The following is a 27,774-nucleotide window of genomic DNA, read 5'->3' on the forward strand; positions in this document are numbered from 1 at the left end:
TTAGGGTGGTGCACCCAAGGATCGATGCGAAGAAGCCTCCCTTGCTAAACGTGGCAGAGGATGTGCTGGCTGCAACGAGCTACAGAAGGTGCCGCGGAAATGCAGCTAAAAAGGATCTGTGAAAATTATTTGTGAAAGGTGCCAGGTTAAGGCATAGGATAGGGGTTTGGCCAGTGGGGCGTGAAATGCTTCACGGAACTGCTGTGGAGAGTGATGGTAATTCCTTTGGGAAAGGGAATAGAATGAAAGGCTAACAAGAGAGGAAAAGACTCCTTGGTAGAGGTTGTGCTTATGTTTCTTGTGGAGTCTAGAGAAGGCAGGATTGGAAGCAAGCTTTTGGGAAAAAAAAAATGCACACGTGAAAGGATATGAAAAAAAAAACCACAAATCTATGGTGGGTTTGACGTGGGGAAAAGATATAGGTTTTCCCAAATATCTTGGCCTCTTTCTCCTTCAGCATGTGAAGCTTCCACAGGGCTGCATATTTTTTCTTCTGTTCCAGGTGTGGACAGTGTATAATGGTATATGTAAAACATTGCTATTAGTAAAAAGATTTATTATTGGTCTTTGATGTTTTTCTCCTTCCTCCCTGCTCATCTCCAAGCAAAAAAAGGGAGCTTTTTAAGTCTCTTCACTTGAGATCACTAAGCAAAAGGGGAAGTATCACCTTCCTCCTTTTTTTTTTTTTTTTTTTTTTTTACATAGGGGAAAATATCTGGAATAAGGAAAGTGAGGCACTATGGTGAAAGGAAAAAGAATACATGTTTAGGATGTGGTTTTTCTTTTTGGTATAGGAGCCAAAAGCTGTTAGTTAAAGGTAAGGTGTGATATTTAGTAGTGCAGCATTGATTCTTGGCTTCTGATTTTGGGGCAAGGATGAAGTACAAAGACAAAACTGGATACAGTAAATGTAGAATAAAGAACAAAAACATGGATACATAGATATGAGTTGTGAAGCTCTTTCAGCATCTCGCAGGTGGAGGATCATCTTTGGAAGTATGGCTGCAAAAATAGAATATCAAGCTGTAATCTGTATTTAAAATTACCATCCATGCTGGAAAACATGCAGCAATTGTGACTACAATTCATGAAATATCTTTGTGTTTCCAGAGAATTATCTGCTAAAGCATATCTGGAATTTCTTTTAGAAGTAACAAAAGATAGCTCAATGAGCTATGTACCTGATGCACATACTTTGTGAACATAAGACATGCATTGATGATGATGTCATGCTATGACACTAAGTCAGTGAAATGGCATATACTTTGATGTAATTGATATTTTTATGGGAATATAATAATTTCCATTAATATTGTTCTTATGGCATTGTGCTAGTTAAGTTGAAAATTCATACCATGCTTGGGTAACTCAGATACAAATTCTGTACAGACATCAGTAAGGGTCCAGCTGGCATCAGAAACCAAACTGGCCTTTCCTGGAGGATTATCTTTGTACTGGCAACAGAATTTTAGGAGGTGCCATCCTCACTTTGGAATCCTCCTGGGAATAGAGAATTGAGGATGCAGGCCAGATGAGAATAAGAATTGACTTGATGTTTTATTTGAATTGTAGCCTAAAATGCTGCCACCCACTGGCTGTCCTTAGAAAAAGGTACCTCATTGCCCTGGTCTTCGCTTGTTATTACTGCCCCCCAGTGGAGTGGAATGGACTCCAGTGGTAGGGGAATAAGTAGGTGGTTTGCACTCCTTTGGAACAACTAATTCTTTCCGTTTTTCTTCCTTAGTGGGTATGCATATTAATACCTTTCAAAAGGAAACTCCACAGTTGCAGGATTTTGTTAAAGTGGAATTAGTCTGTAGTAAATAGGATGCCTTTGTTTTTAGTTTCTAAAAAGTATCAAATTTTAGTTAGATTGTAAAGCTTTTCATTGTGCTCCAGTATAGCACTTCAATTATAATTATGGATTATCGATAATAATTTAAATATCAATTATGGGGTAGAAAAACTGGGGTAGAAAAAGTAGTAAGAATTAAACATTAACTATACAAAATACAGATAAAAATACATAATTATGTAGGGTAATTTATATGTGGAAGTTTATTTCAGGTTTTTGTTATGGTCATTTTCTCTGGGATTGAGAAATGAGAGAAATCAGTACTGCTAGGATAAAGCCTTTTATTTTTTTAATGGCAATGGTTTTTCAGGGGGCATCTAAGAACTCAAAGTTGTAGTTGCAAGAACATCCAGTTTAGATCAACTTTTTACTGCCACTTTTCATGTGACCTTGAGTAAATCACTTAACCTTAATGTCATTATTTTCAAATGAAGGGGCTAGTGTAGATGACTTCCAAAGCTCTCTTTAGCTCCAACTTTTCTGATAGAATGTAATCTCCTTGAAGACAGGGGCTGTATCATTTTTGTCTTTATATTCTTAACTCCTAACACAGTGCCTGGCACATAGTAGGTATTAATAAATATTTCTTTATTGATTGATTCTTCAAGTCACCTTAGATGGATATTTAGTTTAAAATGACACTTTTCGGTCTTCTTCAGTGCTTATGACTGCTTTTTTTGAGGGTGGAGGGTGGGGGAGGCAGCATTTCTTTTCTATGATCATTTTTGTTAAATATGAAAGAAGTAGATGAGACTGAAGTTGGTATGTTATTATTATTATTGTTATTATTTTGGCTAGGCAGTGGGGTTAAGTGACTTGTCCAGGGTCACACAGCTAGTGTCAAGTGTCTGAGGCCGGATTTGAACTTAGATCCTCCTGACTTCAGGGCTGGTGCTCTATCCGCTGTGCCACCTGGCTACAACTGGTATGTTATTCTAAAAGTAATCTTTAATGGTTTGTCTCCAGATCTACTTACTGACAAAGACCAGTTTCATTTAAGTACTAAATTTCTCTAGGAAAGCTTTGGAAAAGTTAGTCTTGTATTTTTTTTTTTTTTGGAGTATGCAAATTACTAATTTCTAATGAAAGTTTTTATGATAGTCATTTGGTACATGTTTAAATGGTATCATATGTACTGACTACTCTTACTAGGCAAATCACATCTTGCTACCAAGTCTTCCTGGATTGTTACCCACTTTTGATAATTTCACTTTTCCAAGTGTCTATCCTCCAAGACTCAATGAAGATTTCATTTCATTAAACGCATTGCACACACATACACACACACACACACAGTGCCAAAAGTCCTTTTCCCTCATTAACATGGAATCATCTTTTACTCCCTCCTCTGTCAGTTCCAGGGGCTTTCTCTTATCTCTAGGATCAAATATAAACTACACTCTTTGGCATATAAAGTCATTTGCAATCTGACTTCAACTTATCTTTTTAGCATTCTTACACATTTTCCTCTTTCATATATTCTGTTGTCTTGCCCAAGTGGCATTCTTTTTTTTTTTTCTTTTACTATTCCTCCTACATAGCACTTTATTTCCTTTTCTTTCTGCCTGTATACTGACAGTCTTTCATGTCTGGAATACATTCCCTTCGTACCTCCTCCTCTTAGAATCCTGGTTTCCTGAAAGGCTGAGTGGAGGCACCACTTGCTATGGGAAACATTCTCTGACATTCCCTCATCTGCTCTCTCTCCCCTACCCCCCCAAACATGTAACTTTTGTTTATTTTATGTACTGTATACCTACATATGTACATGTTGTCTCCCTCTATATCATGTAAGATCCTTGACACCAGGGACAATTTCACTTTTGTCTTTTTATTTTCATTTTTTGGACCAGTGTCTTGAATGTAAAGGAGCTTGATAAATATGCTTTGTTAATTATCATCTTTTCTATACATTTGTATACGTAAGTTAATATGTGACTTCATTAAATATTAGTTGTTGATATCTAAAAGCTTAAGCATGGCATATATTTAGATAGCACAGAAAGTTTAGTAAATTCAATGTTTTTAGAAAACTGTACCCTCACTAATTTGTAATGCCAGCTAGTTAATTTTGATGTAGTTCAAGATGTGACTTTTCTACTCTAAAGCTTTATTAAAAAAACAAAACAAAACCCAGAACGTGCTTTCTTATATCACTGTCACTTCTTGGTGATATCCCTTCCCCATTCCATGTATAAAAAATAGTTAAGTAAAACGAGCTAATAATAACATATTCCCTACTCCAGACCTACATTTCATCACTTTGCGAAGAGGCAAGAGTCATGCTACTCTTCCATTTCTCTGAAGTCAAGATTGGCCATTGCATCAGTCAGAGTAACAATTTTACTTTCAGTAAATACTTTACTTGCACAGTACTTTCAGTATTGTGGTCATTGTGTAAATTGCTTTCTTGGTGCCATTTACCTCTCTCTGCATCCATTCACATAAGTTTCCCCAAATTTCTCTAAATTATTCTTATTTGCATTTGTGTGCCAAAATTTGATTAGCTGTACTGCAGTTGATAGATACCTATTTTGTTTTGAATTCTTTTCTACCACAAAAAGTGCTACCATGAACATTTTTGTATATATATATCTTTTTCTCTGTCTTTGACTTACTTGGGATAGATGTTCAGCAATGGAATCACAGGTCAAAGAGTATGTACAGTTTAATGATTTTTAAAAAAAAAATAGCATTTTGTTTTGTTTTCCGGAGTAGTTTTACCAATTTAGGACTCTTCCAAAAACACATTAGCGGGCATGTCTTCAGTTTTTGCAGCAATTATCATTTTTGTCTTGTCATCTTTGTCAATCTGATGAGTGTGAGGTGAAACCTTGGCATTTTAATTTGTATTATTACAAATTTGTTGTCATTCAGTCATTTCAGTCATGTCCGACTCTGTGACTCTATTTGGGATTTTCTTAGCAAAGATACTGGATTGGTTTGCCATTTTCTTCTCCAGCTCATTTTACAAATGAGGAAACTGAGGCAAATTGGTTTAAGTGACTTTCCCAGGGTCACACAGCTAGTATGTGTCTGAGGTCATATTTGAACTCAGGTCTTCCTGACTCCAGGCCCAGTGCTCTATCCACTTGTACCACCTGACTGCCCTGTTATTATAAATAAATGTTTACTAACTTGAGTGCAACCAATCTGCTTTTCTTTCTCTTCTTTCCTTACCCCCTCAAAAAACAAAACAAAACACCCAAAACCCTAACAGACCCAAAATGGCAAAAAGGAAAAACAGTAACAACAAAACACTTACACTCTTTTATTTGTGGTTTACTTTTTCTGTTCTCTGACTCCTCTCCAGTGCCCATTCGGTATGATAGTGTTAAACTGCTTCCTAAACTCTGCTCCATGGAACCAGCTTTTAAAAAAAAAAATCTAGTATGAGTAGAGGTTTCATGAGAATTGCTTATTCCTATTTGTTCCTCCAAGTATTAAATTATATATGCATAAAATACTAAATGGAAGAATTCTTGGGTATGAAGTAAGGCACAATTTCCTTTATTTTACTTCAAAACATCTCTGCATCTCCTTTTCTTTATGGGGTTTTTCTGTGTTCTCAGATTCTACTAAGAGAGTGTATGTGTATTCCATTAATAAATTTGAAGCCCCGCACTGTTCTATGGCAATACTGATGTAGGGACACTTCGATTAAGGTAGAAATAAATCCTGGAAATGGTTGCACTTGTTGGTTAATTCAATGGAAGAATGGTTAGCAGTGAGATAGCTTACTACAAACACATACTGATAACTGATACATTGAACACTGGTCTTCTTTCTCTCTTAGCATAGAGCAAAAATGATTAAATATATTTTTTTCTTGAACATCACTGGATTCTGTACCTTAGGTTGGAAAATTATCTCCTACCTTATATTTACAGACATTTTTGAGATTGACTAGAATACTTTAGCTCATTCAGAATATCCAAATTTGATTTCAGTGACTTGAAAAAAGCTGTTAGTTGCAAAAGGCTTAGCCAATATCTCAAAATTCCCCCCCCCCTTTTTTTTTAACTTGAGGACACTCATCTGCTTGTTTTAGCTTAATCTATTTTGTTACTTTGATGACTACTTATTTTTCTTAGTTTAGTTTATGAAGATAGTGATGCTAAGAGATTTATATGATAGGGACTTCTTGTCTGCCTGTCTCCCAAATCCCTATCCCACTGAAAACAAGTCAAAATAAGCTATCATGTTTGGCTCTATTAAAAAAAATACTTTCTAGCACTCTTCATTTAGTGCAATAATTGAATTCTTTGTGAGCCATTTTGGAAATTTGTTTGATTTTTAGTGTTTTTTTTTCTTGGAATGGATTGTGACTCAACTGCCATATCTTGCTTATTCTGCCTATAGTTATTAAGTACTATAGATCCTTTGTAAAACTAAATGTAGGCCTTATAATTGTGTGGGGCAACTTGTCAGACATTTATTTGAACAGAATCTCTAGCATTAAATGCTACTAGATTTCAAGAAATTAAAAATGAAAGTTGCAAGGGTCAGGAACGGGTATATGTTTTATCGTGTATGTCCCTCACAAACCTGAATGTTGGAGGTTAGAAAAGGAAGAGCATAAAGACAGAGCTTTGTTTTCCTCATGCAGTAGCAGCTCTTCCCCCCCCCCTTTTCAGTAGAGTATGTTTGATTATGTTCCAAGTATAAGATTTAAGCAATGAAAAACATGAGGTAGAAAGTAGGGTCTTAAATATTAATTTTGGAAAATATAGAATATTTTTATTAAAGTCATACTCTGTGTATGGATGGCCCTAGTTTCTTAAAGGCTGTGCCAGCAGCAGAGCATAAACACTAATAGGTCTTAGAAGGCTTGGCTTGTGACCTGGAGATGGACGCTATGTCTTGTCTGATTACTAGCCTAGCTAAGTTTTGAGAGGCTTATCATGTAGTTGTTTTAAGAGTGATGAACTTCAAGATTGTGTCAAGTACTAGTCAGTTGTAGATGAGGCTTTTTGTCAGGAGAGTCAGTACCTATGGTGGTGACATCTCGAATCTTTTTGAATTGTGTGTAAATTGTCTTGAGGTTGCAGCAGGTGAAAACTTGACTAGATTAGCACCTCCACAAGAAGTACTATATCAAAAGTATTTGCATATAAAATTGAATTAATGAGTTCTCTTAGAATGAAGTTCCTTTAGATTATAGTTAGTCTCAATTTGGTTGTATTAAAAAGAAAAAAGCCTGCATTTCCCCTATAGTCTTTCCTATAGAGACTATAGAAATTGTTACTATCTCTTAATTTAAGAGGCAGAGTAGCTTAGAGAGTAACAGTTTTAAATGCCATTCTATGAAGCATGATTCTAGAGAAACCAAAGATAGTTAATGGAGAAAGATTTGAAATATTCGAAACAAACTGTGGAGAAGACTTTTTTGGATGTCTTAGAATGAAGTAAAGGAATGCTTTTTTGGGAGAACTGTTTAACTCATGAAGAAACATAAAGAGAATTGTGTGAGGAGTGAGGCTGGATAAAGAGACCATTGAGAGGAGGTTTGACAGAAGGTATAAGACAGAAGATAAAGAAAAATGTCTTTTCTAATGAAATTCTTTCAACCTTCAACTTGTGAAGAATAGAATTCTTCTTCTTTTTTGGGGGGGGGGACTAGGCAGTGGGGTTAAGTGACTGGCCCAGGGTCACACAGCTAGTAAGTGTTATGTGTCTGAGGTCAGATTTGAACTCAAGTCTTCCTGAATCCAGGGCTGGCGCTCTATCCACTGTGCCACCTACCTGCCCCAACAGAATTCTTGGAAAGAGATTTTGATTATCCTGAATTAATCTAATGGTGGAACTGTGTTTCCAGAAATCAGAAGTAGTGTGTAGTTGTAGGGATGATGATAGGTGAATCTGAACTTAATTGATTATTTATTGAGAGATGTCAGGATTTAATAATTAAAGAAGAAATATCCAACCCTACCCCTGGGATTGCAGTAGATTGATGAAAATTAATATGGGAACAAATTAGGTAGCAGACTGAGGAGTGATCTATAAGTAAGTGTGGTCTAGCCCCATGAAATCCTTTAGTAAATCCAAAAACCTTGTTGTAAGTCATGCAGAGTAATGTTAGTATGCAGCATAAAATTCAATACCAGTGTCTGAGTATGCACATACCAAATATCTTGGAATAGAGTTTTTGTTTCTCTTCAGATAAACCAGAATTAATAAGGCTAATTTTAGGTAGAATTTATTTTTATCATTCCCTGCCTTGCTATTTTGTACTTTTAACCTGATATTCAATAGTTGTGTTCCCCTTGACCAACTCTTTGCTGTCCATCTCCCTCCATCTCTCTCTTTCCCTCTATGTCCCTTTCTTCTCATTCTCTCTTCCTCCTCCCCCTCATGTCTTTTCTCCTCCTTCTCCCTCTCCTTTCTTCCCCTCTTCTCTCCTCCTCTTCCCTCTGTTCCCCCCTTTCTCTTGGAAGAATAAGATAAAAAATTAAATCAGTTACTTAAAAATGAAAATTAAATAATCAGTTACTTAAAAAGTTAAATTGGTCATGTTGCTGAATGACTGGAGTCAGGCCAGGAAGGTAGTTTCTTCAAACTATGGACCCTTGTGCCTGATTTTATTCTTAACAGAATTCCAGACTATAATGCTTTAAAGATAACTTGTGACCATATAATTTTAAAAGGAAGTGGTGATCAGTGTAAGCTACAATGAGTTTGCCAAGAACAAGTCATATCACACTAACCTCATTTCCTTTTTTGACAGGGATCAAGGGAATACCATGCATATAATATACCTGGATTTCAGCAAGATATTTGACAAAATCTCTCATGAGGTCCTTGTGGACAAGCTGGAGAAATGTGAGTTGGATGATAGTATAGTTAGGTGGATTTAGACTGCATGCAGAAAGGGTAATTAAAATCACTATCAACTTGAAGGAGATCTTTAGTAGAGTACCGAAATTCTTAGCTCCATTTTGCCGAACATTTTTTACCAGTGATTTGGATGAAGACGTAGGTGTCGTGCAGAAACTAGGTAGACCCTCATCTCATATTAAATATCAAGATAAACTCCAAATAGATACATAACTTAGACATAAAAGATAACATTGTAAGCAAATTAGAGGAACAAGGAAAAAATTACCTTTCAGGTTATGGATAGGGGAAGTGTTCATGCATAAATAAGTGATAGAATCACAGAAAATAATATGGAAATTTTTGATTATATAGAACAAACATTTTTGCCCAAATTGAATGCAGTTAAAATTAGAGAAAACAGGTAATTGGGGAAAAAACTCATTGCAGTAAGTTTCTCTGATAATGGTCTCATGTCCAAGATAGAGAAGGAATTGTTTAAATTTATAAGGCAAAAAACCATTTTCCAATATATAGATTGTCAAAGGATGTTAACAGTTTTCAAAGGAAGAATTCCAAGCTATTAATAATTATATGAAAAATGCTCCAAATCACTAATAATTAGAGAAATGTGAATTAAGGCACCTCCGAGCTTCTATCTCATATCCATCAGACTGACAAAGATGACACAAGAGGAAAATAAGAAATGTTGGAGGGACTGTGGGAAAACAGGCACATAGATGCATTATTGGTAGAGTTGTGAATTGGTCCAGTCATTTGGAAAGCAGTTTGGAACTATATTTATAGCCAAAAGTTACTAAACTCCGCATACCCTTTGACCCACTTATATACTAGTAGGTTTGTATCTCAAAGAAATGAACAGAAGTAGGAGAACAATTTACACAATATCAGCATTATAATGAAAAAGGACCTTGAAAGAAGAAAATGAAATTACCAGTATCAAAAATGAAAAATGAAAATTCTCAAGTGAAGAAGAAAAAAAAGGATACAGTATACACGATTTTGCTTAAATATATGCCACCAAGACCAATCCCTTATGTCAAATAAGTGAATATTTTCAAAACCATAAAATACTCAAATTAACAGAACAAGATTTAAAGAATTTAAGCAACTCAAGTCATAAATGAACTTTCAAAGAAAAAAATTCCAGGACTGAATGAATTTGCAAGTGAATAGTATCAGACATTCAAAAAACAATGAATTCTAATGTCACCTAAATTTTTTGCGAAAATAGCAAGAGGAGAGCCTATGAAATTCCTCTTATGACACAGAAGTAGTCTAAATGTATAAACTAGGGAGAATCAAAAAAGAAAAATAAAACTATTGGCTTACATTTCTAACAGAAATAGATGCCAAAATTTTAAATTAACAACATATCACAAAGATTATACACTATGACCGGGTTGGATTTACCAGGAATACAGGGTTGGCTTAATATTAAGAAAACTACAAACTTAATTAACCATATTAATTTCAAAATCAACAGAAATCATATGCTTTTATCAGAGGCAGAAAAAAGCTTTTGACAAAAATGCAATAGCTGTTTTGGTTGAAAACAGTAGAAAACAGTCATCTTTCATTAAAATGTTTGATAGTGTATATCTAAAATCAAGAGTTACCATTATTTGTAATTGAAATAAACTAGAATCCTTTCCAGTAAAGTCAGGGGTGAAACAATGATGCCCATTGACACTGTTTCTATTTCACATAGTACTAGAAATGTAGTCTTTAGCAATAAGACAGGAAAAAGTAATTGCAGGAATGACCGTAAGTAAAGAAGAAACAAAATTATTACTTTTTTCTGATGATATGATGGTATGCTAAAAGTCAACTAAAAATGTAATTGAAACAATAATTTCAGGAAACTTGCAGGATAGAAAATAAATTCACTGAAATCATCAGTATTTCTGTATGGTACCAACACAACCCAATAGGAAGAAATAGGAAGAGAAATGCCATTGAAAATGACTACAGAATGTATAAAATACTTGGGATTCTACCTTCTAAGATATGCACAAGATCTATATAAATACAGCTATAGTTGTTTACAGAAATAAACACGCTGAAATAATTGGTAAAAGATAAATTGCTCATGAGTAGGATGAGCCAGTATAACAAAAATGACAATATTACTTAATCTAAAATTAATTTACTTACTGAGTACCATGTCAATCAAACTATCAAAGGATTACTTTAAAGAATTAGAAAAAATAATCACAAAATTCACGTGAAGGAAAAAAAGTCAAGACTTTGAAGAGAACTAATGAAATAGGAATTAAGGGGGCCTAGCGGTACTAGATCTCAAATTATACTACAAAGCGGTAATTATTATAATAGTTTTATAATGTTGAAAAAGTAGATTGATCAGTGAAACAGTTTAGTTATGCAACATCCAGAAGTAAATGAATCTGATACCCTAGTATTAGTTAACACAGTGACCCCAAGAACTGGAACAAGCACTTACTATTTGACAGAAACTGCTGGGAAAATTGGACAGTGGGTATGAGAGAAATTCTCTTTAGACCTTATGTCTTATACAAAGATAAGTTTAAAAGGGGAACATGATCTAAATATAAAAGCACACATCATAAAGAAATGAGAGAAACATGGAAAAAACTACTTAGCAGATGTAAGGATAAGAGAAAAATTTGTGACCAAACAAGATAGAGAAGATCACAGAAGAGAAAATGAATGAATTCAAATACATAAAACAATTTTTTTTTCAAAAATCTAATAAAGCTAAGATTAAGAGAGAAACAGTTGACTAGGAAAAAATTCTTTGCAGTTTCTCAGATATGGGACTTATTTCCAAGATATATAAGGAGTTATTTCAAATTTATAATAAAAATAGCCATTCCCCATTGAAAAATGTTCTAAGGAAGTGAACAGACAGTCCACGAAGGAAGAAACCCAGGCTTTCAATAGTTGTATGAAAAAATACTCCAAATCACTTCTATTTAGAGAAATGCAAATTAAAGCAATTCTGAGATTCTGTGTCACACATCAGAATGGCAAAGATGACCAAAAAGGAAAATGATATATTTTGGCGGGTCATATAGGTACATTGATGCACTGTTGGTGGACTTATGAATAGATACAACCATTCTGGAAAGCAATTTGGAATTATACACAAAAGAATGACAAAAAAAAATTGGCAAAACAGTATCTACCCTTTGATCAAGCTATACCACTGCTGGACTTACACAAAGAAGAGATCAAAAAAGAAGGAAAAGGGTCTTTACGTATAAAAATGTTTCTAGCGAGTCTTTTTATGGTGACAAAAAACTGGAAATTAAGGGGATGTCCATCATTTGAGGAATGGTTGAATAAATTATAGTATATGAATTTCTTACAACACTATTGAGAAAGAAATGAGGAAATAGATGATTTCAAAAGACATGAAAAGACTTATATGAACTGATGCAGAGTGAAGTAAAAGAACCAAAAGAACAGCTTATGCAAAACATCAATATAAAAATGAATATTTTTGAAGGCTTTAATAAACTAACGAAGAAAGAAATGAGCAGAACCAAGAGAAGAATTTGTATAGTAACAACTAATTGTAAAACTAAACAACTTTAAAAGTTGTAAGAACTAAGATCAATACAATGATTATTCACTGTTCCAGAGGACTGATAGTGAAACATGTTATCCATTAGAGCACAGCTACATTCCATTATACTCATATATTGTAATTTGTTTAGCCTTTCCCTAAGTGAAGGGCATCTGCTTTATTTCTAGGTCTTTGCTATTATGTAAAGTGATGCTATAAATATGTTGAAGAATATGGAACTTTTCTTTTTGGGGGTATATTCCTAGCAGTATAATTTCTGGGTCAAAGAGTATTTGAGAAATGAGAAATTTCTCTTTATCATAGAAACTTGCTGTAAACTCCCCACCTCCAGTTTCTTGCTGTCCTTCTAATTTTGACTGCATTGCTTTTGTTTGTGCAACCCCTTTTTAATTTAATGTAATAAAAATTATCCATTCTGCCTTACGTGATTCTGTATGTTTTTGTTTGGTCATAAATTCTTCCCTTATCCATCAATCTGACAGGAACATTTTTCTGTGCACCCCTAATTTGCTTATGCATCACCTTTTAAGTCTAAATCATACACCCGTTTTGACTTTATCTTGGTTTACATTGTGAGATGTTGGTTCCATACCTAGCTTCTGCCAGACTGCTTTCCAGTTTTTCCAGCAGTTTTTGTCAAATAGTGAGTTCTTGACCAAAAGCTTGGATCTTTGGGTTTATCAAAACCTGGATTACTATCATCATTTACTACTGTTTATTATATACCTATTCTATTCCACTAACTTACCATCCTACTTCTTAGCCAGTACTAGATTGTTATGATGATTACCATTTTGTAATATAGTTTGAAATCTGGTACTGCTAGGCTGCCTTCCTTCACATTTTGTTGCAGTTGTTGTTGTTGAATCCCCTTGATATTCTTTACCTTTTGTTCTTCCAGGTGAATGTTATTATTTTTTCTAGTTCTGTAAAATAATTCTTTGGCGGTTTGATTGGCATGGCACTGAATAAGAAAATTATTTAGGTAGAATTATCATTTTTATTATATTGATTAAGCCTGTAAGTAATTAATATTTTTCCAGTTGTTTAGATCTGTTTTTTGTATGAAAAATGTTTTGTAATTGTATTCATATAGTTTTGAGTGTGTCTTGGAAGGTAGACTCATGTATTTTATATTGTTTGCAGTTATTTTAAATGGCAGTTCTCTTTCTACCTCTTCCTACTGGGTTTTGTTAGTGATATATAGAAATGCTTGATTTGTGTGAGTATATTTTATGTCCTGCAACTTTGCTGAAGTTGTTCATTTTTTCAGCTTACTTTTCAGTTGGTTCTCTAGGGTTTTCTAAGTATACCATCATATCATCTACAGAGAGCAATAGTTTGGTTGTCATTTCTTTTTATTTCAATTTCTTTTTTTTCTCTTGCTATAGTTAGCATTTTTAGTATAACATTGCCCCCCGATCTTATTGGAAAGGCTTCTAGTTTATCCCTTTTGGAGATAATATTTGCTCTTGGTGTTAGAGATATATTAGTTACCATTTTAAGAAAAGTTCCATTTATGTCTATGCTTTCTAGTGTTGTTAATAGGAATGTGTGTTGTATTTTGTCAATAGCTTTTTCTGCATCTATTGAGATAATATATGATTTTTGTCGTTGACATGGTCAGTTATGCCAATAGTTTTCCTAATACTGAACCAGCTTTGCGTTTTTGGTATAAATCCCATATGGTCATGGTGTATGATCTTTGTGATATATTGTTGTAGTCTCCTTGCTAGTATTTATTTAATATTTTTGCATTAAAATTCATTAGGAAAATTGGTCTGTAGTTATCTATTTTTGCTCTCCCTGGTTTAAGTATCAAAACCATATTTGAGTTATGAAAGGAATTTGATAGGACTTTTCTTAAAAAACCTATTTTTCAAATAGTTTGTATACTATTGGGTTTAATTGTTCCTTTAATGTCTGTTAGAATTCACTTGTAAATCCATCTGGTCCTGTAGGCTGTTTCTTAAGGAGCTCATTTATGGTTTGTTTAATTTCTTGTTCTAAGATAGAGTTATTTAAGTATTCTCTTTCCTCTTCTGTTAATCTAGGTAATTGTATTTTTGTAGTCATCCATTTCACTTAGATTGTCATTTTTATTGGCATATAGTTGGGCAAAATTGTTCCTAATAATTGCTTTAATTTCATCTTCATTGGTGGTGAATTCGTCCTTTTCATTAGTTAATGTGTTTATCTGAATTCTGATGTCTTTTAGTAGTATTTTCTTTTACATTATTATACTTGTGTATTTTTTTCTCTTGGTATTGTTTGCTTTGTATCAGTTCATCCAGATCTTAAGTTTTTTGAGTTCTTTACATTTGTCACTTTTGATAATGAAATAATAATCCATTACAAATATATACTACCGTTTGTTCAGCCATTTCCCAGTTGATGGACTTACTGAATTGAATTGTTGGATAACAACTTTGCTTTCAGGTTCTTGCTACCAGAAAAAGAGCTGTTGTAAATATCTGGGATACATGAGACTCTCCCTTCTGTCTTGATTTTCTTGGGGTAAAGGCTTAGCAGTGGTATTATTGGCTCACAGTTTTATGAGCAGTTTAGTTACTTTTCTATCGTAGATCCAAATTGGTCTCCACCTTATAGCTCAAGTATTATTGTGTGTGCCTGTCATACTTTTGTTCCCTCCAGTATTGATTGTTTTCAAATTTTATCATCTTATTCCCACCTTTAATACATCCTGGCTGGGTGACCCTGGGCAAGTCACTTAACCTTTACGCCTCAGTTTCCTCATCTGTAGAGTGGAGATCATAATAGTGTGATTACAGTAACTCTCAGAGTTGTTGTGAGGATAAAAGAAGAAAATATATGGAAAACACTTCACAAACCTTGAAGGGCTATATAAATGTTAGTTACTGTTAAATCACAAGTTCACTTGTCAGTTTCATAGATTCACATCTATTCACAAACTCCAGAATTATGTTAATTTGGATATCTCTTAGTGATTTGGAACATTTTTTCTTTTGGTAGTTGGATTTTGATCATTCACATTTTATCTTCTAAACATTCTTTGTTCATATCCTCTGACTGCTTATCTGTGGGGGATGGTTCTTGTTTCTATCAATTCTCTGTAAATCTTGGATATTAGTTCTTTATCATAGATATTACATGTAAAAATCCTCCTTCCCCAGTGTCTAGTTCTCTTCTAGTTCCAATTGCATTGATTTTCTTTATGCAAAAGCTTTCACCTTCATGTGATAAAAATTGTTTTTTTTTTGTTCTCTGTCCCTTGTTGGTTATGCATTCTCCTCCAAGCCCCAAGTCTGAAAGGTACTTCCTTCTGTTGTTCTTTAGAATTTAAATTTTGTTAATGTTAAGGTTACTTACCATTACTTTGGTATGTGGTGTCATTAAATATTTCTGATAAAAGTCTGAAATCCAAAATCTGTAAGGAATTAATATAAATGTATAGTAAGAGCCATTATCCATTAAATAAATTTGTTATTAAAAGAATATTAATAAGAAGTTTTGAGAGAGGGAGCAAAAGTAACAACCACTTTAAAAGTATTAAACAGCCACTTGAAAAGTATTAAAAATTTCTTATCATTAGAAATTAAAATTAAATATTTGAGATATCAGCTTATGCCTATTAAATTGGCAAAGATACTAAAAAATGAAAAATTCAGTGCTGTGAAAAAAAGGTACATTAATTTCATTTTTGGTAGAGCTTTGAATTAGTTCTAGTTTTCTGGAAAGGAAGCTATTATAAAATAATACAGTAAAGTAAAGTTCATACTGGAGTATAGCCAGTATGAAGGGTCAGGAGAAGGCATTTTTTGTTGTTATTGTTTTGGGATACAGGACACCTGTGCATGTTTTTGGACAGAGAGCAAGAGATGAAAGAGAGGGAGAAACTAAAGATGGAAGATGAAAAGGGAGTAGTGATGGAAGTAGCAATTATGTTGTTCAGTTGTTTTTCAATGGTGTCTGACTCTTCGTGACCCCATTTGGGGTTTTCTTGGCAAAGATACTGGAGCGGCTTGCCATTTACTTCTCTAGTTTATTTTACAGGTGAGGAAACTGAGGCAGGGTAATATAGCTAGTAAGTTCTGAAGCCAGAATTGAACTAAGGAAGATTTCATGTTTCTGACTCTAGGCCTGGCACTCTATCCACTGAACTACCTGGCTATCCATAATAATGATGGGTAGAGCAAAATTTTATAGGAGAGGCAATTGGTGGAATGGCACCAGTGGAGGTTTTAGTTTTGGCAAGGAGCGTTACAACCTTCTCATCTTCTGAGACCAGAGTACATGAAGAGAAGGTGTGAGTTGCTATGGTTTCTTTGGCATTAAGTAACTTCGGTTGTTAAATATTAAAGTGTATTTTGTGTGCCTTATCATGATCCTATTGCTGGTGATACAGCTGTTACAGGGACTATTTACAAAATGATGAGTTTATAAAAACTTTCCTTTGGTTTTATGTTTTATGTATATTTTGGTAAATAAAAATATCCAAACCCTCTGTCTTAGTACTTATATTATTAAATAGTTAATTATTCAGATCATTCCAGCCTGAGCATTCTAAACCTTCCGGTTAATTAAAGTTTATATTGAAACAGAAGAAGTAAATTACTTTTAATCTCTATAGATTAATTTTTTTCAGCTGATTGTCCTATATTGTGTAGAATTGAAAATGTTCAGCAATGGCTGAATCTTGAGTTAAATGCATTTTCGTAACAAATGGGAACCGCTCAGATTCTTTAGTTTCTTTTAAAAAACACTTTAGCTAAAATTCAGCTATCAGTCTATAGAAGAATCCTACCTTGGTCAATAGTATTTTTCATCCACTGTCGAAAGAAGGGTTTTACATTCTTAAGTAGAAGATCTTTGTATGAGTATATAGATCTTTGAAAAGAGGTGTTATGTGGTACCTAATGGTGAATTGTAAAAGCAGAAATTACTTGTTTTCTGAGTAGGCAGTATACTAAAGTAGGTCAGCATTATTCTGCTGATGAATTCTTTGCAACTAAGGGGAGTCTATGTTGAGAAATTTTATATGATATATAAATGAAATAACTGAATGGAATAAATAAATAAATGAAAATAACATGGCAGCTGTTGTTCAGTTGGTCAGTCATGCCTGACTCTTTGTGACCCCTGCACTACTTTCTCCATGGGGTTTCCTTCTCCAGTAGATCACCATTTTTTTGTCAGAACTCTCCACTAAACTTTGTCTGTCTTGGGTAACCCTGCCCAGCATAGCTTATGATTTCATTGAGCTGTTCAGGCCTATCTGCTGTATGGGGTGAATGACTTGCCTAGAGTTGCACAGCTAGTGTCTGAGGCTAGATTTGATCTCAGGTTTTCCTGTCCCCAGGACCAGCAATCTATGTACTTTGCCACCTAGCTGCCCCCAAATGATAGTACCCCCTCTTTTTTTCTTAGACATATAGGAGGCTGCGTGGTATGATGGAAAGAGCACTGTTTGTGAAGTCTCAGGACCTGTGTTCAGATTCTACCTTTGGTATTTGCTACCTCTGTGACCTTGGACAAGTCACTTAATCAGCCTGGGCCTCAGTTTCTACATCTGTAAAATGTGAAGGTTGAATTAGTTTGTGTCTGAGGTCCCTTCTGGCTGTAGATCCACGATCCTATGATTCTATAACGAACAGGTTGATTTTAACTTTTTGAGTCCTGCTAGAACTGACCAATATGTGGTTTGGAGAAATAAGAGAAAAAACAAAAGAGATGCAGGAAAAGGCAGCGACAGTTCTGTAAATAGTGCTTTTTCCTTTTGGCCCTGTTTTGAACCAGTGACTAGGAAGAATGGTGTCATTATTAAAATTGTTATGTCGGATGAACGTTCTTTTGGATGAGACCAAAGATTTTTTGCTTCCTTTCATTGATAAGGTTGCTGTTTGTGTATATATTTGCCATTAATTATATACTGAGTATTTATGATTTGATGTGCATATTTTGTTTAAATCTGGCCTCAGACACTTAGTACCTGTGTGACTCTGGACAAGTCACTTAACCCTGTTTGCCTCAGTTTCCTCATCAGTAAAATGAGCTGGAGAAGGAAATGGCACACCACTGTAGTATCTTTGCCAAGAAAACCCCAAATGGGGTCACAAAGATTCAAACACAACTGAAATGAATGAACAATAACAACATTTTTGTAAGGATACTCAGTTTCCCCCTCCTTTCTCTCCTGTTTAACCTCTATAAGGTTTCCAGTCTGTGAGTTCCCAACAACTTTAAAAGAATTCAGGAGTACCTGCAAAGACTTAGGCTTTGTAAAGATCATCCTGGTTATCTAAGGACCCTCCAGAAAGACCCTGAAACTACTTATGCCTTGTCGTGAAAGTAGGCTGCAGACTATTATTAATGATGAATTGGATTTAAGAAGTAGTATAAAAGATAAGAAGGAAAAGTGATGAAGTAGACTAAAAGATAAGAAAAGGTGAATTGGGTCATATGTCTGGAGTAAGGGATAAGGTACCTGAGTGCCACACAGGCAAGTCATGAAATATTAAGACCTAGAGTAAGTCCTCCAAAGAGAGTAGATTTCTTATTGAAGGATTTATGTGAAGGCATAGTCAAGAATTACACAGGAAGAAAACATGTTGGAGAGGTTTCATTCTGTGCCAGTACTAAACGTTGATGAGATAACGGATTCAAGTGATATCTTTTGTTTTTATATCATCTACATTTCACAGTGTACCTCCCTGCACCCGTTCTTAGAGCGCTGTCCCTTGTGACAAAGAATAAATAAGAGAAAAATGTAAGACCAACAAATGCCAACCAACAAATTAAAAAAAGGTTAACATTAAGAGGCAGTATTGAAATACGTTTTCATTATCTCCTTTTTGAGGATTATCATGATTTGTAGTGTTCAGTTTCAGTTGCTTTGGTGATGGTGTTCTTTCCATTTGCATTGAATAGTCACTTTGGCACAGCTGAGTGACACAGTGGATAGACCTGAGTTCAAATATGGCCTCAGACACTAGCAGTGTGACCCTGGTTAATTCACCTATCTCTGTTTGCCTCAATTTCCTCAGCTCTTAAATGGAGATGATAATAGCATCTACCTCTTAGGGTTGTTGTGAGGATCAGATGAGATAATAATTGTAAAGTGCTTAGCACAGTGCCTGGTACGTAGTAAGCTCTGTATAAATATTAGCTTTTATTATGGTTTTTATTGTTATTATTATTATTTTAAATGAAGACACCTCTGCCCTGAGGCCTCCTCTCTTGACTGTTGATTTCTTTGTCTGGACCATTAGAAAAGACCATTGAAAGAGGCACCCCATCCATACTCTTCACTCCTGGCTAGAGTTACTCTCTAGACTTAATCTACCTCTTCAACAGCTTCCTTGCCCCTATTCTCCCACCTTCCCTTCCCACCCTTTTCCAGCTTCCCTTTATGTGTTGCCTTCTCCCGTTAGAATGTAAACTCCCAAAAGTTAGGGACTATTTGTGTCTTTAAATTAACATAGTACCTAGCACATAGTAACCACTTAATAAATACTCTCTTTATCATTTTTATATTATATAATTATTATATATCATATATCACATATATAATATAATTATATTATATAATAAGCTTTGCTTATTTCACTTTGCATTGGTTCATGTGTCTTTCCATGCTTCTCCATCTTCATCATATTCATCTTATGACACAATAATCTATTACATGCTTGTACCGCAAGTTATTTAGCCATTCTCTAATCATTGGGCATTTGCATTGTGTAATGTTCTTTGCTGTTATAAAAAATGTTGCTATAGATATTGTGCATATTTTGGTATGTATGGGGCATTTCTTTTTATCATTGACTTCCTTAGAAGTGGCTAGGTGGGACAGTAGATAGAGTAGTACGCCTAGAGTCAGGGAGACTTGAGTTAAAATCTGGCTTGGCACTACCTGTGTGACCTAACGCAAGCCATTTAACCTCTTTGCCTGTTTCCTCAACCGCAAAATGCAGATAATAACACCTTCCTCCCAGGCTTGTTGTGTGCATCACATGAGGTAATATTTGTAAAAGCACTTAGCACAGGACCTGGCATATAATAGGTACTATATAAATGCTCATTGTCTTCCCTTCCCTTCCTCCCTAATTCCTTTACAATTAGTTCTCTTTCCTTTCCTTTCCTGAAATTAGATTATTTAGTATATCTAGTTGGTTTTCTATTAGTTTTGTCATTTTATATTTTGATTTCATTGTGCATTTGTTATTTTGTTGATTTGGTTTTCTGCTCAGTCAGGCTGGCTGCAGATTTAAATTGTTAGATATCTGGCCAATAATTTTGCTTATCATTTCTATAGGCATTTTGGATTCTGGTTTATCTATTTCTCTTCTCATTTTCAATATTTCCTCTTTCATGCTTATTTTGGTTTTATTTGTTGACTTTCCAACTTTTAAAACTGAATATTAAGTTCATTAATCTTCATAATTTTCTATGGAAATTTAGCTTATATAAAGCAATTATCACAAGAACTAAAAGTACCTAGAACACCTAGGAAACCTAGGAAACACTTGTTCTCCATGACAGGGAGAGAAGAGTTGATAGCCAAGGACAATATTGATTAAGATCCAGACTGATTTTTAGATTTTTGTGGAAGAAGAGGATGGTAGAAGTTTTTTCAGCATCACTTTATAAAACAATCAGTAGAGGGAAAAATGATTTTTAGAAAACTTGAGTATATCAATTAATTGCTGTCATCCTCAGAGCATTTAAGGATGAAACTGAGGATAACAGATAAAAAATGTAAAATATCTGTCAATTTCTGTAACAAACTTTGCTTTCCCTCAGTGACAGTGAAGTGACTGCATTTGGATTTTAATATCACAGTTAGAAGTTGAAATGGCAGTAAAGTTACAAAACCAAGAATACGGAAAGGTGGTTTGTTCTGCTATGACACCATTTTGTGGGTGAGTGCACATCTCAAGATAACCAAAGAAGAGGAAGATCTTGAATGATTATTAAAAATCCTGGGCTTAACTACTAAAAATCCTGATAGAGAAAGTAGATAGAGATAGCTGCATACCTGTATGCCTACTTTCCTGTGATTAGGAGTATAATTTATACATATAATGAGAGCATCCTTTAGGAAAATAGAAGGAACAGGTAGGCTTTTGCACTGTTTTGTAGCAGACTTTCTTTACAGTGACATTCATTGGCTACTTGTGCTTATTATTTATTGAATATTAAAAAAAATTTCATAGAACAGGATTCCCCTTTGATGTCTGTCCTTCAGAAGGTATTTCTCATACATATGTTAGTCATGAATAATTCCTTTACAGATAGAACAGATAACATTGATATTCTTTTGATTATTGATATTAAATGAAGTATAGAAAAGGGGGATGTATGTTAACCAAAGGTGTTTGCTTCTGTCTTGGATTATGTCCAGCGTAGAATCCAAATAGAGAAGTTTCCCTTGTGGATACAAGCATCTGTTTCTGTATCTATATCTGTATCTGTATCTGCATCTGTATTTGCATCTGCTTCTGTATCTGTAGCACTTTGCAAACTTTAGAGCATGATATAAATGATAGTTATTACATGTGAATGGTGAGACCTTCAAGTTTCTACAGATGAGATTTTGCTCATTACATCAAGTCCTATAACCCTATAGAGTCTTTCTAATTATTTATGTTTGTAATCGTTCAGCCTAACTATCCACACAGGGATTAATTTCTATTTAGCTTACATTTTATAAGTGCCTATTATATGCAAAGCATTATGCTAGGTACTGGGATTACTGAGACAAAAAGGAAATAGTACTTGTTCAAGGAGGTTACATTCTCCTGGGGGATACAACTTTAATAGCCAACATTTATATAGTGTTTTAAATTTTGCAAAACTCATTACAAAACTTCTGTCGTTTTTTCCTTATAACAACCTTAGGAAGTAGTATTGTTATTACCCCCATTTTACAGATGTAGAAACTGAGGCAAACAGAGACTAAGTGACTTACCAGGGTCACACAGTATCTAAGTCTGAATTTGAACTCAGATCTTTCTGATTCCATGTCCAACACTTTATCTACTTTGTTTCATTCAGCATTACAAGAATAAGTAAATATAAAGTAATTTCAGGAGGGAGATAATGCCAAAACTAGAGGTATCCAGAAAAGCTTAATGTAGGAGGTGTCACTTGAGTTTAGCTATGAAGAAAGACAGGGATTCTGAAAAGTATAAGTGAGGTGGGATTAACCTTATAGTCCTGGGGGATATATTGCAAAGGCATGATGGTGAGACATGGAATGGTGAATTTAGGAATGGTTAGTAGGTCGGTTTGGCTACAATGTGGAATGAATGAAGTAGAGTACTATGAAAATGCCTCTGAAAAAAGTAAATTGAAGCCTTATTGTGGAGGATTGTATATGTCATGTTGAGGAGTTTGTATTTTTTTCTAGTACCAGTAAGGAGTTACTCAAGATTTTTGAGTAGGTGAGTGACGTGATCAGACCAATCTATGTTTTAGATATATTAATTTGATAGTTGTGTGGAACATGGGTTAGATTGGACACTGGGAAGACAACAATTGGAAACAAGGATGTAAGTTAAGAAGTTAATAGTACAGGTGTGAGATGATGATGGCCTGAATTAGGGTGGGAAAAATTGATGAATAATATTGCCCATTGTGCTATACACTTGGATGAACAGTCTGTAGAGTTGACCCTTCAATACATGTATCTTTGATATTATAAGGTCAGGTGAATTGGGCGAAGAATTGAGTTGGAGCAAGAATAGGATGGATTAGGGACAGCTAGTGGTGCTGTGGGTAGAACTCTCGTGTCGGAGTCAGGAGAACCTGAGTTCAAATTCAGCCTCAGACACTTGACAGTTACTAGCCATGTGACCCTGTGCAGCTCACTTAACCCCAACTGCCTCACCAAAAAGCAAAAAAAAAAAAAAAAAAAAAAAAGAATAGGATGGATTGCATTTGGTCAAATTGCATAGTCTTTTCAGTAACTCCAGCTTCTCCTTAAACCAGAATCTCATGCTTTCAACATCAATATTCTTTTGATGATGTAATGCTATGTGACTGTGAATCATGGAATATCATGATTTCTAAGGGATGAAAATTGTAAGTCACACAGAGAGCAAGGGAGAGAAACATGATGAGAATGATAAAATGTAGCATATAGATAGCATAGCAAATATTTAAATTTCACATAGGAAGTGATGTATTGTCAGAGATGTATAATTTGAAAAAGAGATTAACCTCTTTTTTAAAATGAAAGTAGGTGACAGATGGTTAGTCCATTTGCTGCCTTTGTAACTGGAATGTTATCAAGATATCTAGGAGGATACTAGTTGTCCTCCCATAAATTTTCCAAGGGAGATCAAGTTTAAAAGTTATATGGAAAGCATTGATGAGTAATGATTCTGCATTATGGGAGAAAATAACTGTCTTGATAAGAGCTTAAGTCATCTGACATTGAAAAAGAAAGAAATACTAAAATTATATTTCCTGACACATAGTAGGCACTTAATAAATACTTGTTGAATTGAATTGAATCAATTGAATGTTGATTGTAAGTTAAATACAAGGAAGACAAATCTAAATTTTGAAAAAGGAAGTTGAAAAAGATTTTCCATCATTAAATGGAAGAAAAAAACAATAAAAAAATGTGTACTTCCCCCCAAATAACAGATACTGTGGGAATAAGAATTCTCATTTATTAAGTATAATGGTACTCTGGGGCTAGAGCTAGAGACTGGACCTTTGATTTCATTGGCATAGGGAACTACCAGATGAGGGAACTACCAGATGAGGAAACTCTACCAAAGTAGGTTGGCCACCTTCTCCACATGTTATATTCTTTTTTTTTAAACATTCATTTTTAAATTTTGAGTTCCAAATTCTCTTCCTCCCTCTTGCCCCTCTTCCACCCAGAGAAGGTAAACAATATGATACCCATTATACATGTGAAGTCTGTTATATTCTTAAGAGAGTTGCTTCTAATACTATAGGAAAGACAAAAGATGTAGATAAGATAAATTCTTGATACTGTAGTAGTATACATTATTCCAAATCATAACATGTTTGACTCAATTTATTTGGTATCAAATGGTAGTTGCCTTACATAGAACATTGTGTAAAACTATTATCAAGATCAGGAGTTATTAACCTGGGGTCTGAACTCATTAAAAATATTTTGTCAACTGTTTGAATATAATTGGTTTTCTTTATAGTCCTATTTTGTTACACTTTTAAAAACATTCTGAGGTCTACAGTCTTTACTAGACTGCCATGGGGGTCTATGACAGAAAAAAAGGTTAAGAATCTCTGATCTAGATGTTTATATCTTCTACTTATCTTTCAGAAACAGAAAAAAATTTTAAAGTACTACAAATATTTCCTTCTTGCCTTTTGGGTCTCATGATTTCTTTAGTTTGTCAGAGCTGCAGTTATTCCTAGGTAAGTACTTAAATCCATAAGTTACGCCACAATGCTGATGAAGATGCCCTCCTCATTCAAATGAGGTGCCAACAAGATAAGCCAGAGCATAAACAGTTCCTCAGAGGAGGTTCTAGTAATAGCCAGTGAGTGCCAACAAAACTCAGTAACAGAAAATGGTGTGGTGAGTATGCTGTGCTGGTTCTAGGTCAATAAATAGGTCTTGGGAAAAGTTTAGCAAGAATCTTAATTGGAGATTAAGATCACAGAATTCTGAATTTACATTTGGAAAGAACTTTGGAAGTCATTTAGTCTAATACTTATTTTACATATAAGGGTAGGTGCCAATTAAGTTAATCACCCCACTCTACTTAGTCCTGTTATCTCTATCAGATGTGAACAAAGCATGATCATCTCCTAAATCTATTCAGATTGCACAAGTCTGTTCAGATTGGTTGAGGGATTTAGTCATGCTTTGTAGGGTTTGGTTAAAACCAGTGAGCTAGTATAAGATGAAGAATTCATACTTCTGATAGTTAATTCTAGAAGCCTTACAACCAAGTCTCTGAGAAGTAATTGATTAGGGGTGGACATAGAGAGGAGCTCTGATCTCAGCCATGATGTGGGTCTCCTTAGAAGAGGACCTCAAGAACTAGGGAGGACTGGGAGATTTGGGCTCTTTTAGTAGGCATCCTAGCAACGTTCCTGGAATAGCAATGACTGATGGCAGTGTCTTCATTGGGCTCTGTGGGTAGAGTGAAGAAGTCAGATTCATGGCATACCTAAGGGGAGCGTGTTGAGAACTTCAGCCAGGAATAGCTCCAGGAATTGTGAATATCCCTTTGCAACATGTCTGTCCTATCTAAGCTTGAGCCTACTTTCCTCTTGACTGTGTATTTACTGGTGGGATGGTATCTTCCTAGCCTTTCAGGGAGGATATTTTGTACCTTTTGTACCTAATCATAGTACCCATTTCCAAAAGCTCATAGTCCCCATAATACCCATTTCTAAAAGCTCATTAAGTGCTAGCTAGTTTGATATCAGGTGATAATTATGGTGGGGAGAAGCATACTGTCAGGGGCTTGTGAACTTTAGCATTAGAAAAACCACACCCAGTCCTTGGAAGTTCCCTAAAGCTCTGAGGATACATAACATCCATACTCTGGGGACCTGACTTTCTAGTATGAGAAGGGAGAGGAAGTTGGGAGATTAAATCCAGAGCATGTGATACGTACAGGTGAGGAAACTGAGTATCACTGAGATTGTATGACATGGAAACAGTCTCATGGACAGTAAAAATCAGGGGCAAGATTTGAATCTCAGTCTAAAGTAGTAATCATCAAAACAATTTGGCACTAGGTAAGAAATAGGTTGATCAGTGGAACAGATTAAGCATGCTGTATACAGAAGACTGGGGCTGGGACTGAGCTCCTCTCTCAGCAAGGACTCACAGACTTTTCCTACTGATCTTCTAAGTTGTCTTTGGTGTTTGTGGGTTGAGAAGTCTGGAAACCACCACAGCTTCCCTTAATTCAATCCCCTTAGGACTGCTCCAGGTTCTTTGAGGCCCTGTTTTTGCCTTCGCAGCCACGCTGAACTGTGCTCCTCTCCCAGTCTGATGCAACAGATCTTTCCAGTCAACCATCCAGGTTGTCTTGGGCTGGAAATTTGTTTCACTCTGTCTTTTTGTGCTCTAGAATTTGTTTAGAGCCATTTTTTACAGGTATTTGGAGGGGTTTGGGGGAGAGCTCAAGCAAGTCATTGCTTTTACTCCACCATCTTGGCTGTGCCCCCTGCATAGACCAACTTATAAAACATTTTATAGAAAGGAGAAATTGAATATGAGTCTAGTGTATCCTTGATACTACTGCCTGTTGTAATTCCCTTCTTTTTCAATTCTTCTGAAACTTTGAGATATATTCCAGATTTATAGCCCAGTGCCACTGAAATTGTGTCAGCTGTGACACATTTCATCAATGTGTATTTGGTCAGGTTCAGTCAATCTTCTTGATTAAATCTTCCTAGTTTTTATTCGGAATCCATTATTATTTTTCTTACAGAGAGCACATTCGATTGATACTGAGGTCAAGTCTAATTGTAGTGGTTCCATTTACATTGGTGATGAAAAAATTGTCTTAGTAACAATGGGAAACCTGTTGCATTCCCTGGCTGTGTGTTGTTACTTCAGTGGCACGGTATAATGGAAAGGACACTAGATTTGGAGTCAGAGGATGTGAGTTTGAATTTTGACTCAGCTACTTTGTGACCTCTCTGGATTTCAGTTTTTTTCAATCTGTAAAATGAAGAGACTGGACTAGATGGATAATCACTTATGTACTCGTTCAGCTCTAAGCCTAACATTTATACATGTCCTCAGGATGATTTGTCTTTGCTGGCTCTCAGCTTGAGCTTTCTGTGGGCTCCTTTTCTTTTTATTGCTTTTTTTCCCCTGGTAAGGCAAATATTGATCACAATCTTAAACATCTTTCATAATGATTTGCAAATAAATTTGTATTTGACGCTGGTGTTGTCTTTGATTTTCATGGCTTTCTATTTGACAAAGAGGACTAATTTGTTGCTTCTTGAAATATTTGTGTTCTTTTAGCCCTTTGTAACCATTCTTTTGTATCAATTAATTAAAAAAATTGATATTTTTGTTTTAACACTTAAATTTCCCTCTATGTTCTTATATTCTGCTTCCCTCTTTCCAGAGAGCCATCCCACATGACAAAGAATTTGTTTTTAAAAAGAAAGAAGAAAAAGATTTGCAAAATTGATCAATACATTTTGGCAAGAATTCCCTCTTCTCCTCTCCTCATCTTATATAAATCAGATGCCTTCTGCCACTATCTCCTCCACCCTTGTCTCACATAAAGCTCTACTCCTTACCAGGAGAAACCCCTCTATCTGCATGTTATCTCATTCCATCCCATCTCCTCCAGCAAATTGCCTGCTATTCGTACCTCTCTGTCACTTATCTTCGATTGCTTCTCATCTCCTGGCTGCTTCTCTATTGCCTATAAACATGCTCATGTCTCCTGCATCCTAAAAAACTTTTCAGTTTGTTTTTCCATCCCCACTGTATCCCATATCTTTTCTACCTTTTATAGCTAAACTCTTTCAGAAA

At 35.1% G+C, this 27,774-nt stretch overlaps 1 protein-coding gene across 7 annotated transcripts in view; it reads left to right on the top strand.

The window, feature by feature from the left end:
• TANC2 (tetratricopeptide repeat, ankyrin repeat and coiled-coil containing 2) overlaps positions 1-27,774 on the top strand; it is a 519,058-nt gene that overhangs the window by 390 nt on the left and 490,894 nt on the right. For 6 of the 7 annotated variants that reach the window (XM_027872925.1, XM_027872927.1, XM_027872928.1 and 3 more), the window contains exon 2: positions 8,583-8,677. The exons of the other annotated variant lie outside the window; for it this stretch is intronic. The gene's annotated coding sequence lies outside the window, so the exon portion shown is untranslated. The remainder of the gene's footprint in view (positions 1-8,582; positions 8,678-27,774) is intronic. 7 annotated transcript variants of the gene reach the window in all.

This window comes from Vombatus ursinus, unplaced genomic scaffold, assembly GCF_900497805.2.
Source record: "Vombatus ursinus unplaced genomic scaffold, bare-nosed wombat genome assembly UNPS02014801.1, whole genome shotgun sequence".
NCBI classification, from domain to species: domain Eukaryota; kingdom Metazoa; phylum Chordata; class Mammalia; order Diprotodontia; family Vombatidae; genus Vombatus; species Vombatus ursinus.